The following is a 12,980-nucleotide window of genomic DNA, read 5'->3' as shown; positions in this document are numbered from 1 at the left end:
CAAGGAAATGATATTAGGAAAATATAGGTGATTTGTTTAAATGTGCACACAATCTAGACACATTTATTTATGATTATAGAAATCAACAATGGTAGTATCAAAACTTAGGGGTTTATTACCCTTAATCTCTTAGAGCCATACAGTAGATATTTTTTAGAGACAACCTCAGGTCTCTATGCTTACTCCTCACATAGCTCAGGGCCCTGGTGAGACTTAAGAAAAAAACTGTATAATCAGATAGACTTGAAACAACTCTTCCTGCTTCAATCTTCTCTTTTTCTTTATTTTGTTAATAGGAATACATGCTCCTGCTTCAAAAATAAAAAAGAAGTACAGATTATATAATAAAAAGTCTTTCTCATACCTCTATGCTCCAAAAGCAACTAAATGTGACTTTCTCATATCTTTTTATTTAACATTCAACATCTCTGATATCTGTTGTATATAGTCTAATATCCATGCATCAATTACAATGAACTTTATAAAATGAAAAACAGACCATATCACTATTCCCCTTACAGCCTTTTTATGTATTCCTCTGACAATTAGGGGAAAAATGCCAATTTTTTACTGTAGATTTTAAGGTCCAAATGATATATCCCTCCCTACCACTCTTAACGTTATCATACTCCATGCAACCCTTGGTTCACTACATTTGTTCTTAAACCATCAAACATGTCAATGACTTCAGCCATTGTACTGGTCCTCCTTTCTTTCTAGAATGTTCTTTATCTTCTCATGGCAGGCTTTTCATCCTTCAGCAATCAGTCAAAACACCCAAATCTTCAGAGCAACCTTATTTTCTATCTTTCCTCCATTATAACTTCAGTACACAACTTAGAAGAGAAAGATTTAAGTTCTCTTCTGTACTCTGTCCCTCACTTGCTGTATAACCTCAGGTCCATGACTTTCACAGATTTTTTTTTTAAGTTGAAAAATAGGGATAACATTGCTTTATTGTCAGGCTTGTTGTGAGAATTCAATAGGTAGAAACTGTTATATGTGTTAATTTCTGCCTCTCCTTAACTCAAAACAACATTAAGTTAAATTTCTTTTGTTAGAGCTTTAAAGATAAAGAAAACTAGGAATGGAAAGAAAGAGAGAAAGGGAGGAAGGGAGGAAGGGAGAAAGAAAACCAGGAGTGTACCTGAATAGAAAATGATACTGAAGGGAGATTCAAGTTTCTAGATCACCAGCCATGCCCAGGACTTATCATTAATTAATCCATTAACTAGTCATTAATGCTTACTGTATATTGGGTACTGATCTTAGTCCCTGGCAGAATAACAGGGATACATACAATCGATAGAGGAAATAGGAATATAGTTATATTGTAATGCATGTTATTAATATAGTTAAGTGCAATGGGCAATGAGTCTATGCCCACAGTATGGGCACAGACACAGCATGTGTCTTACAGCAGTTCATGGGAACATGAAAGAAAAGAAGGCTTTATATAGGTCAGTTTGATTTGATTCTCAGTTGAACAGGTGCTTAACAAAGAATGAAGGAAAAGTCATCCTAAGCAGAAAATTATTGATGGAACTTCAACACATTTGAACACTGAGGAGAATGTAAAGAGAAGGTTCAGAAGGTCAAGTTTTAAGGAACAAAGGTCAATGGAGTCTAATTCTTCTGAAGTGAAATTGTTTAGAAATTTTTAAGTGGTTATAAGGATTGTAATATGAGGTGCCACTGGTAAGTTTTTCAAAAAGTATTTCCTTAAAGTGGTGCAGGCAGAATGTACATTCAGTGTGTGGAGAAATGAAAGGAGTTAGGACATGGAAAATACAGTTAGGCTGCTGTTTCAAAAAGGTCGATGGTTATTTAAAGGAGAGATGCTGAATGAAATTATAAAGACTAGAATATTGAGGGGAAATTATTAAAATGGAGGAAACTTCAATCTGTAAGAGGACAGGAAAAGATAGTATAGAGAGAATTTTTGAAAATATGGGCAAGCAAAGTCAATAACCTAGGTGGAGGGGCTCTGAAACACTTCTTTTCTGTCTGGAGAGAGATGGAGATGTCAGTTACAATTGGAGAGGTTGTGGGTTGAACATATGCTATACAGACTATGAGGCAGACTCTTTCTCAGCCATTTTTTTTTTTTTTTTTTACTAGAGTCCTCTTGTTTTTTTTAAAACTTTGGGTCCATCCTGATTGTGAGCTATAGAGTGGAGTAGGCATCCATATGTGGTAACTTGTTTCTGCTTTTAAAAGGGTCTTTATTATTACAGACCCACTCAAAGTCTTGAGGAACATGACTAATTAAAAATGCCAGACTGTAAGGAAGAATAAATGTGACTTAAAGGAAACCAGCCAGACAAAAGAACAGACTACAGCTCTTCTAATTTCAAAAATAAGAGTCTCTAATAGTCCTGTTGAGCTAATGTCAGTATCAGTGATCATGGAAAATTAGTCTCTCACATTCTTTCAGGGGTACTTTGGCTTCTTTACATAAAATTCCTTGGGAAGACTCCAGAAGTCACAGTTGCTATATGTAAAATTTTGTCATTTTTTTTCTTGCTTGATTAATATGAACCCCTGAATTATATGCTACACTATAAAATATTATAGCAGCGGTATCCTAAAAATGTAATATAAACTGAAAATCAGGCCATACATCTTTTGTTAATTCCTCAGGCTGCTTTGGTAATAAGGTATATTTTTGTGAGGGGGGGAAAAGACATTCAGTATGTAACACGTCAGTGCTTAATACCACATGGGGAAATGCTTTGTAAATTGTAAGGTGCTAGTCATATATGAGGCATTATCTATTCATGGAGAGAGAGGAATGATTAAGATATATTAGCTATCACCAATACTTTGAAAAAAAGAAGTGGCTTAAGAGATAACTCAGCATCAAAATAAACGTACAAAAAACTGAATATCACAAAATTTTAACAGTATTCCTGAGGCAGTAGAATCTTCGAACCTCTAAATCCTGCTATTGAAACATGGGTCTTTGTGGCCAAGATGGTAAACTTACAAATTGTGAGAGAATTGAACAACCTGGGATTAAGTGAGAAATTAGAATCAAAGAACAAAATGAATTATAAGTTTGTTTTTTATAAACATGAGATGAATTCACTTCCCCTATGTGCTTTAATTTTCTTTTCATTTGAACTGACTCCATCTTAATGGTATTCAAATTAGCTAAACATTAGTAGTTATATATTCTAAAGTAGATTTAACCCTTCTCAGAAAGCCTCTGTTTATTTTGGTCGTAAAAAGTCACTACATAATTTAAAGGAAGGTGGATAAGGCACATTTCTCCATTATTTGTTCATAGCCTATGCTGATTATAATGCACAAAATATTATCTTTCCATGCATAAGTATCCTAAATTATGCATCTAAAGTTTGCCTTATTCAAAAGAAGTGAAGACAGCTGTAAAAAAGAGCTTTCCAAGTATTTGTACATCAAAAATACATATTCATGATGGAAAATTACCCACCAAAAATGTGCTCTTTGCAAGGGGCAACATTATAATTTTGCAAAAGTTAAATCTTGTCGTCTTCTTATGCTGTTATTTTGTTACTCCTGGTGGGACACAGCAGGATATTCATTGGAAATCCTTGAAATTTTCTCTATTTGAATGTTTAAACACACTGAATATAAGAATCACATTTTAAAGGTATAAGTGACTGAAACATAAGGCAGCTCCAGACTGCTCACTAAGAACATTGATCAACATATTTAATCTGCAATTCATTTCACGTCCCATGTATAGAGCGTCATGTGTATTAGATGGCATTTAGAATGAAGTATACTTGAAGCACATTATGCTTTCTTAAATAAGGAAAATGACATATACTCTATGAATTTGGAGGTTATCTTTAGGATGCTAAAATAATTTTATAAAAAGAAAACTATTTTAAAAGTGTAGGAATAAATAAACCCGCTTTCCAACTGCATATCTCGGGGGTTCTCCTGATTTGAAGTTTTGAGTCCATCTTTGCGTATGAGTGTAGGCATTTCAGTGAAGCTTATGTGATTCAGTTTCATATTTTGGTACACTGTGGTGTCAATTGCAAGGAGTCACAAATAACAACTGAAACCAAGATGCTGAAACCCCAGCTCTTCTATTTCCTGCACGGACTTCCTTTGAGATCCGTGGCTTCCTTATTCTTGAATGAGGAAAAAAAATCCTGTCTGTCCTCAGAGCCTTATGTGTCTTAACTTAGATAGCATATAATAAAGCTGTAAAATACTGATCAAATGGGACAGGAGGTTATAATTCAAACTGCTGGTATCCAAGTCAACAAGTCAATAAGTGTACTGGGAACATTGTAAAGTCTCTGAGACTTAAGTTGTGAATAATTATTTAACTCAATTTTACCGAATGATGAGATTTGAGAGGGTAAATGAGTTTATATTCTTTGCTTCATAGCTAGATTTTAGAAAAACAGATATAGAATAGCCAAAAATCACATGACATTCTCCTCAAATTATTATTATTATTATTACTATTTCTTCTCATTTTTATTTTTTCTCAGGATTGATTAGCAAATTATAGCTCCCCATACTTCATAATATTTTTGGAAAAATTCCTGAAAACATAATTTATGACACAAAGATGGTACCATATTACTGGTTCCTGAATCTGTCAAGTCAAAGAAACAAAGCCAAACTTCTGTCCCATTGCTTTATTTGCCTTTCGATCTGCAGGATTAGAAAGTTTAGTGGAAGGGTACATCTGTGATTATAGCACATGCCTTTAAATGAGCTTTAAAAATACTCAGTCAAGAATTCTTAATATTTTGAAAATTAGAATTAATAGTATTGTTGAGTTGAGTTGATGAAACCCTCTCTAATGCCTCTGAAAGCTTATATGTTACAAATATTTACATTTTATTGAGTAAATCATAATTTGAAGAAAATTATATTTCCTTAAGATAATTAAAATGTTCTGAGGAAGTTAGAAAACTTGTATTGGATCCAAAAGTTGTTCAAAGTGTCAAGGAAATCTTTAAGAAATCCGTAATTCAGACCCTGTATTTTTTTAAATTGATTTGTCTCACACTGTTGACTTGAATCATACCTACTTTCTTTCATCTCTACTAGAGTTGATGATATTTATTGTTCACCTGCTACAAAGGTTATTTAAGTTATTTTTTGTTTCTTTTTTTGAAAAACAACTTGAGTTCTTTAGAGAGAACCTTAAAACATTGCAACCCATCATTATTATTTTTCTTTTATGCTAAAGAAATAAAGCATAAATAAAATGTACTGGTCCCCATCCTGTGGAGAATTTGCCCTTTATCAACAGATCCAGTGGGACTCTTTCTTGTTTTCAATAGTTCAGTAGATAAACTATTTCACTACTTGAGACTGTTTAGAAATATGAATATGTTTTTAACTGCAACTTAGTTCACATCTTTCATGACCTTTTCTTACTGATACCACAACTTTATGCAACACAACAATGAGCTACTACATGTTGGAATGTGATGAGTCCTTGGAGGATTTTTATACAGAGCAAGGACAAAATTATGTGTGTGTGTGTGTGTGTGTGTGTGTGTGTATGTGTGTATGTATATATATATATATATATAATTTAATAGATAATTTATATATATATAATTTAAAGGCAGGTACCGAGAGGCTGGTGGTCTTAGATATACACTCAAAATAATTTAGTGAGAGTGGGAGGTGTCAGGTCACTATGTGAAACCTAGAGGATGAATGGCCAGGTGGAGAAGTGGGGTGGGCAATCACAGTATGTAAGTTGAAAAATAATTGCTAGAATATTTTTAAAAAAGCAATCAAAGTTAAAAAGTAAAATGTCAATCTCATTTATTTGTTTCTATCATTTACATAGCAAAAAGAGCTACCCTGACTAGTAACTTTTTTCTCAGAATTAATGGCATCGATATGATAAATGATGAAGTTAAATAAATTTTTTAAATATCCATTTCTTCTCTTTAAAGGGGGACACTAATAAAAGCTGCCGTGCATGTTAAATGAGCAGTTAAGACATGTTGTTTTTACCAAAAGGCTACAGAAGGAAAATCACTCCCTTGGTATAAACATGAGGCATTTCACAACTTAGAATCTTCCTGGGCTTATAACGCTTCTGTGTAGAGAAGATGAAAAGTTACTCATATAATTTACCATCTTTCAACATAGAATTTGATGTAACATCTACACAATTGAAAAGATAGGGAGTGAACACAAAGTCTTTCCTAAGGCTACACTACCACTCAGTGGAAGTACCGGGCCTAAAAGTCAAGTACACTGAGCCCCTGGTCTCGTGCCCAGATGATACCTCTCCCTTCATTTACACACACTAGTGCCCCTTACCTGTGGTGTCATTTTCCTTGGTTTCACTTACCCCCAGACATCCTTGTGGTGGAGTCAGATGATCCTTTTTTTGATGAATTATCAGAAGGTCAGTAGTAGCCTATCGCTTCATCACGATGCTTATGACATTCACCTTACGGCATCTTCTCATGTAGGCACTTTATCACTTCAAGTCACCATAAGAAAAAGGGTGAGCACAGTACAGTAAGGTTGTTTTTAAGAGAGAGATAACATTCACTTAACTTTTATTACAGTATATTGTTATAATTCTTCTAGTTTATTATTAGTTGCTACTCTCTTAGATATGCCTAACTTATAAATTGTCTAGCTCAATTTTTAAGGATTTTATCACAAACATCATTTCAATTCGGATTTCCTATGTATTCAAATAACTTGAAACATTATGAAATGGGCACTATTTTTGGTCTTTCAGAGTTACTAAGAAAGAAAAAAAGACAACTCTTCCTCCTCTAAATATTATATCTTCCACTACTTTCTAATCCATTAACTAGTATCAGCAACTTCCCTAGAGTTTGCTCTGCACTCAGACCTTGAGTATCCGTGATAGAGCAGAGGAGCTACAGACTGACATTTGACAAATGGTCATATATAGCTACATAGATATGGAATTCATTTGTATGTAACTGAACAAGAGTCTGTCCTGTACTTGAGGAGTAACTGACTCAGGAGATGCTGGAAATTTGCCACTTTTCTATTCTCCACCCTTCCTGACACTCCATTCCACACTAGAGATAGCACTATCATGAGATTTGTTCAAGGTACTAGGTGTTCAGTGGCGAATCTCAGATTGAGGCTCATTTATCTTTGATACCAAAATTCCTGTATATTTAGATAAGACACACAAATTGGTATGTGTGGTATCTCAAGGTCTGAGTTTGAGTGTCATGGCCTTATCACTTAATAGTTGACATGAGTCAAGTCACTTTGGGTCCATTTGCCTCAGGTTTTTATCATTAATAGGTATAAGATTTGAATTACAAAATTTTGTAATTGTGCAGGGATTAAATAAGTCTCTTTAATGTACAAATGGGGATCTATTTGTGCATCCCTACAAAGCACTGAAGTGATGTTACAGCTATCAAATGTAAATAAAGCCAAATACATTGTGATTATTTGTGTAGGTTGTATGAAAATAAAATCCAGACTTTCATTTTTCAATTGAAAACTTTATTTAATGCAATGATTTTTAAAAGGCTTTACTATAGTGTACAGTTACATAAATCAATATATCAATGTTTATTAAACACCAAGTATTCATAAAATTCGAATCTTAAATTAGATTCTTAGTTTTACATGGTGGGGTTTTCATCATTTGGTATCTAGCCCATTCCAAGTTAAATGGTTAAGAGATGATGGTGCCTCCTTAGGCATTGGCTTCATCATACTATCGGACAAATAAATGCTCAAAAATTTTAATGAATGACTCCTGTATTAATTTAGGACCCCAAGAGTTCTAAAACCTAGATTTTCTTTGGGCATTTAAGTGGAATAATAGATTATACCGTATTAAAACTTCATTCATCTTCTAGCCCCCAAGTTCTCTTGATTCAAAAAGCCTAGATGTCTGAGTATCTAATTTATTTTTATAGGCATATCTTTATAAGCATAGGGGATCAGAAATAAGAAAGGCAGCTATTTTTTGCTTTTTAAATATTTTCTTTTCCCATAGAAGAATTTAACAAGTTATGAAGTGCATAAAATAATTTTAGAATATCATCCAAAACATCCTTATATTTAGGCATCTCGTTCACAAGTGTTAAATCTACTTTAAGGCCTGAATTGTCAAGGATCACATAAATTGGGTAGCTGCCAAATTTCCATTTCAGTTTATGCTGTGTAGACAGAACATGTATCCATATGACCTGCATGAATCAGCCATTCAGCTGTCTCACAGGCTATTTTAGCTATTGCCTACTGCCAACTAGGTAAGAAAGAAAATTCATTAGCATGAAAGTTAAGGTAATTTTTGGTTATTACATTGGTTAAATTTTTTTCTAGCTCTTCCTTCTTCCGTCTACAAAACAGAACAGGTTTTTACTATTGAAATTTAGAAAAATACAACTCATAACTTTTTAAAAGTTGTTTACAATGATTAATTTGAGGACATTCTTATAATTCAGTTCTAAACTTTACATAAACTTAAGGCTATTCTCTTCAATTATATGCAAATGTATTGATAAGAGACTTGCAACCAAATTGTAAGGAGAAATTGCTCATATTGAAATTTAGAGATTATCTCTCTGGGGGGAAAAGAAAAGTCCTTGAAAGAATGGAGTTTGCTTGCTGTTGCTGTCACTGACTCAGGATTGCTTGACTGAACTTAACATGTAATACATGACAATATTTCTTATACCTTTTAAATTACTGTAGAGTTATAAAAATATTTTATTAATCAAGCATCTATTGAACATTTAGCAGTATTTTTTGAACATTTAGTAGTATTAAATTATCATACATTCTCTCAAATATTTTTGTCCAATATATTTTGTTCAGTAAAATATTTCTGTAAAATATTTTAAAGAGTGATGCTATTAAAGCAAAGAAAATCATGCTATGACATAAATTTTGTACTCTCATTGAATGGAATGTATTCAAATTATTTAACTTATACAGTATTTAAGACAAAAGTAAACACAATTTTATGTAAACTTTCTGTTTGAATTTTAAACATCTTCAGAAAGAAGTATTCATCCCCATCCCATCAAATTTATTTTGAAAATTAAGAAGGAAAGTTCTGATATTTCTAGCATATTCTTGCTGAAAAACTATCTTCCATATTTTAATCAAATTCAACTTTCTGTTAGGAATTAATATGGCACAACATTGTCCCTTAAATTTATTAATATAATCAGTGTGGTAAAATGAGAGGTATTATTGACATGCAAATGTGATACCAGCTAAATTGTTAATATTTATTTGAGATCTTACCTTTAGAGCATTATAGTATCTATATTATAGTTTTAAAAATTATACTAATATTCAGGGTGTTACTAATAACTGTTTTTATTTGGATTACACATGTAGTAACCAGATTTATTAATTTCCACTACTGACATCATATAAAATAAATTTGAGTGTACTTTGTTTGACAGTGGTAAAAAGATTTAAAATTAGAGGGCATTGTTTATATGGTTGAATATTTTCTGAGTTTTGATCTTGCCACCAGATGGCAGGAAAAATCAGAGTCAAATAGTTCTGGTAAGCAGCATGGATAAGGATTTTTTTTTTTTTTTTTGTCATTTTGGGTGTTTTTCTATTGTTGATGCTTTACACAAAGCCCAAGAAAGACATCATAAACATAATGTGGATAGACAATACCTGCTAATTATTGGTAAAAATTTTCTATTTTTTTCAGTATAATCATGCTATAAATAACTTTTAATGTATTCATGCTATCACTAATATCATGAGTTCGAAAATTATAATTAAAGTTATTGTTTTAGGAACATTCAACTTGCCGTAATAATTAGAACTGTCGATCCCTGAACTTCTCTGGGTAAAACAACTGGTCACTCTTCTTCTAAGGGCATAGGTCTTCACTTAAAGAATGGCACGACAGTGAACTGTATGGTCAATGAATACTTAGAAAATAACAAACTCTCACCTCAAAGTTAGTTGCTTTTTGGTCAAGGCCAAGCAAGGACTTATCTGTGGCTGATAAATGTTTTATGAATTCACAGTGTAAATATTTTAAAGTCTTAGTGTAATGACACTTGACATCTTCTATAAATAAACCCCCCACTTAATTATAACACAGAATAAAGGCAGAAAGAGAAAATATTCCCCAAACTGCACTAAGATTTCTACAGTTTTCATATTTTATACATGTACGTTTTTTCCTTTACTTTTTTCAGGAAAAGTTCAAAACCATTAACACTTTGACCGTAAGCAAAAGAAAGAATTGAGGCAAACTTAAAAAAAAAAAGTCAAATAATTGGTGCATGTATATTGTGGATGCATCTTTCATTGCTGTAATGATTGCTTCAGTGCATCTATTTTTTTTTTTTTTTTGATACAGCAGTTTTCTTCTTCTTGATTTAAATTATACTATTGGGCGCCTGGGTGGCTCAGTTGGTTAAGCGACTACCTTCGGCTCAGGTCATGATCCTGGAGTCCCAGGATCGAGTCCAGCGTTGGGCTCCCTGCTCAGCAGGGAGTCTGCTTCTCCCTCTGACCCTCTTCCCTCTCGTGCTATCTGTCTCTCATTCTCTCTCTCTCAAATAAATAAATAAAATCTTTTAAAAAAAGTTTAAATTATACTATAATATCAAGAACAGGCATTGTTTTCTTCCTCTTCTAAAAGAAAAAGTGTAACTAGAATTAAATCATCTAATCAAGTCAAGTTTGATTCATTGATGTGATCTTTTCATAACAACTTTCTTTGGCTTATTAGCAGATGTTCTTTCATGCAACTTTTTTTTTTTTTTGCAAAGAAAGGCAAACAGCTATTCTTGATTACAGATTACTCCTTACTGAGATCTTGTAAATACTGAAAGACTATTTAATACCAGGAGTGTTTCTTTCAGGTGGCTCCATTATATGCCATTTCTTTTTTTTTTTTTTAAAGCTTTTATTTATTTATTTGAGAGAGAGAAAATGAGAGATAGAGAGCACGAGAGCGAAGAGGGTCAGAGGGAGAAGCAGACTCCCCGCTGAGCAGGGAGCCCGATGCGGGACTTGATCCTGGGACTCCAGGATCATGACCTGAGCCGAAGGCAGTTGCTTAACCAACTGAGCCACCCAGGCGCCCCATTATATGCCATTTCTTGACTTTGCACAGAGAGAATGTAGGACGAGGTCTGTGTGAATTAGGACGAGGTCTACTTGTCATTCAAACTGTGAAATAAAGTCTTTATTAACCATAATTTCCTCTGAAACTAGATTCAGAGGATCTCTCTTTCCATGCTTCTTACTGTTTAATTTGCATAACAGCAGGTATTTGATGTGTGTAAAGGTACAACTTTTATTTCTTTCTGAATTCCCTTGTCTTTGATAAAGATGAATCAAAAAATTGGGGAATTATGGACTAGGTTAACATATAAAATTTCAAGCTATCACTGGTAAAGTGACCTGCTACAAATATGTGAGGATGTTACCCTGTGAACTTCCAATATTAACAAGAGGAAAGACTCTGACAGTTTACAAAGATTTACTTCCGAGAAACAGACCCCTGTTTATGTGCACAAATGGCACAGAGAGTGACAAGTGACCCAGGGCACCAAGTTCAGGCAAGTTGTGAAGGAAAAAGAAAAATGACACCGCTGGTCAGTGACAGATGAACTTTGCATCCATCATGCTGCTTCAGGGAAAACAGGTAGGTGAATTGTTGCTGCTGTTTGCTTGGCCGTTTATCAGTAACCCCCATGGAGAGGTGCCAGTGGCAAAATACATAGTTGTCAGTGAGTGTCCTACTACATATTTTGGCTTCTAAAGACTTTTTAAATTAATTCTTAAACTTAACTAATTCTTCTTACTAAATAGTAGCATGACGCTATATTTCATGCTGAGGGTCAATTAAAAAGGAGTCACTAGGTTTAGAAAAGAAGCAGAGCAACCAGATAGAAATCATCATGAAACACCTGGGCCACAAAAACACCAGATTTGTATTATGACTTATGCCACTACATACTATATGAGTGTTCCTGGGAATAGTGTACAAATGCTTTCCAATGGCCACATCATACTGACAAGGTATATGATACCTTTCAGGACTGTTGGATTCAATTCTCCATTAGGGTTCCATGACCTTATTGTCTTCATAAAACAAGTCTTAAACGGCAGATCACTCATCTGGAGTAACATGGAAGTGGTCTATGTCAGAAACTCAAATTATTTTAATTTCCTTTGTATCTTGCCTTAAAATAATCTTGAGTCTACTTGGTAACTGCTTGTTCTGTCTTGCCAAATGTTGAACATTTAAGCTTTATAGAATGATAGAACAAAAGTGTGTTCCTTATATGAATCTTTTATTTGTACTCAGTCTGATTAGTAAAAAGAAGTTAAAGATAGATTTAAATAAGTAAAGAGAAAGATTTTAAAAAACTTTTAAATAGATTTGAAAAATGACAAATTAAATACTACTAAATTAATTTGAGATTATCAGTATGAGAAGAGGAACAGGCATTACAAATTTCATTTATTTGGGGAAAATATAGTGATACTGAATAAGATTAAAAGAAAGACTTTCAACTTCTTCATCAACCTAACTTGTAAGAAGGAAAATTAGAGGGATAATGCATTAAAAAATGAAACTATGTTCCTATTTCCAGTAAGGTGTTCAATGAACATGAACTGAGCATACAACTGGGTCATCCGTGATTTTCAAGCAAGAGTTTTGCCAAGGCAAATATACTGTGAAAAATTTGTTTTAAATTTTCAAATCATACAACTTCATAAAGCAGTACTGGATTTCAGGGATTGTTGAGACTTCCAGTACAAAAAGAACTTAGCTCCTTCTGCATGAAACACTCATTCACATATAAAGCCAATTTCTATCTATTGTCATGCTCTATAAAAATCACAACTCTCACCCTAAGAGTAATCTGAATCTTAAGTTAATGATTTAGTTTCACTTACACAACAATAGTTTAGGGCTATAAGCATCTGTAATCAATTTAAGAGTTATTTGTGATATCTGGGCAAATCTCTTCCTG

At 33.4% G+C, this 12,980-nt stretch overlaps 1 protein-coding gene and 1 long non-coding RNA gene across 2 annotated transcripts in view; one reads left to right on the top strand and one right to left on the bottom strand.

Moving 5' to 3' along the window:
* The window catches only part of SEMA3A (semaphorin 3A), a 463,873-nt gene that overhangs the window by 24,952 nt on the left and 425,941 nt on the right, over window positions 1-12,980 (top strand). The gene's annotated exons all lie outside the window — the stretch shown is intronic.
* The window catches only part of LOC113911871, a 34,155-nt gene that overhangs the window by 2,248 nt on the left and 18,927 nt on the right, over window positions 1-12,980 (bottom strand). The window contains exon 2 of the long non-coding RNA XR_003516612.1: window positions 6,338-6,472. This is a non-coding gene — a long non-coding RNA (uncharacterized LOC113911871). The remainder of the gene's footprint in view (window positions 1-6,337; window positions 6,473-12,980) is intronic.

This window comes from Zalophus californianus, chromosome 12, assembly GCF_009762305.2.
Source record: "Zalophus californianus isolate mZalCal1 chromosome 12, mZalCal1.pri.v2, whole genome shotgun sequence".
In the NCBI taxonomy this organism is placed as follows: Eukaryota; Metazoa; Chordata; class Mammalia; order Carnivora; family Otariidae; genus Zalophus; species Zalophus californianus.
This window is presented reverse-complemented; position numbering and strand designations above follow the sequence as displayed.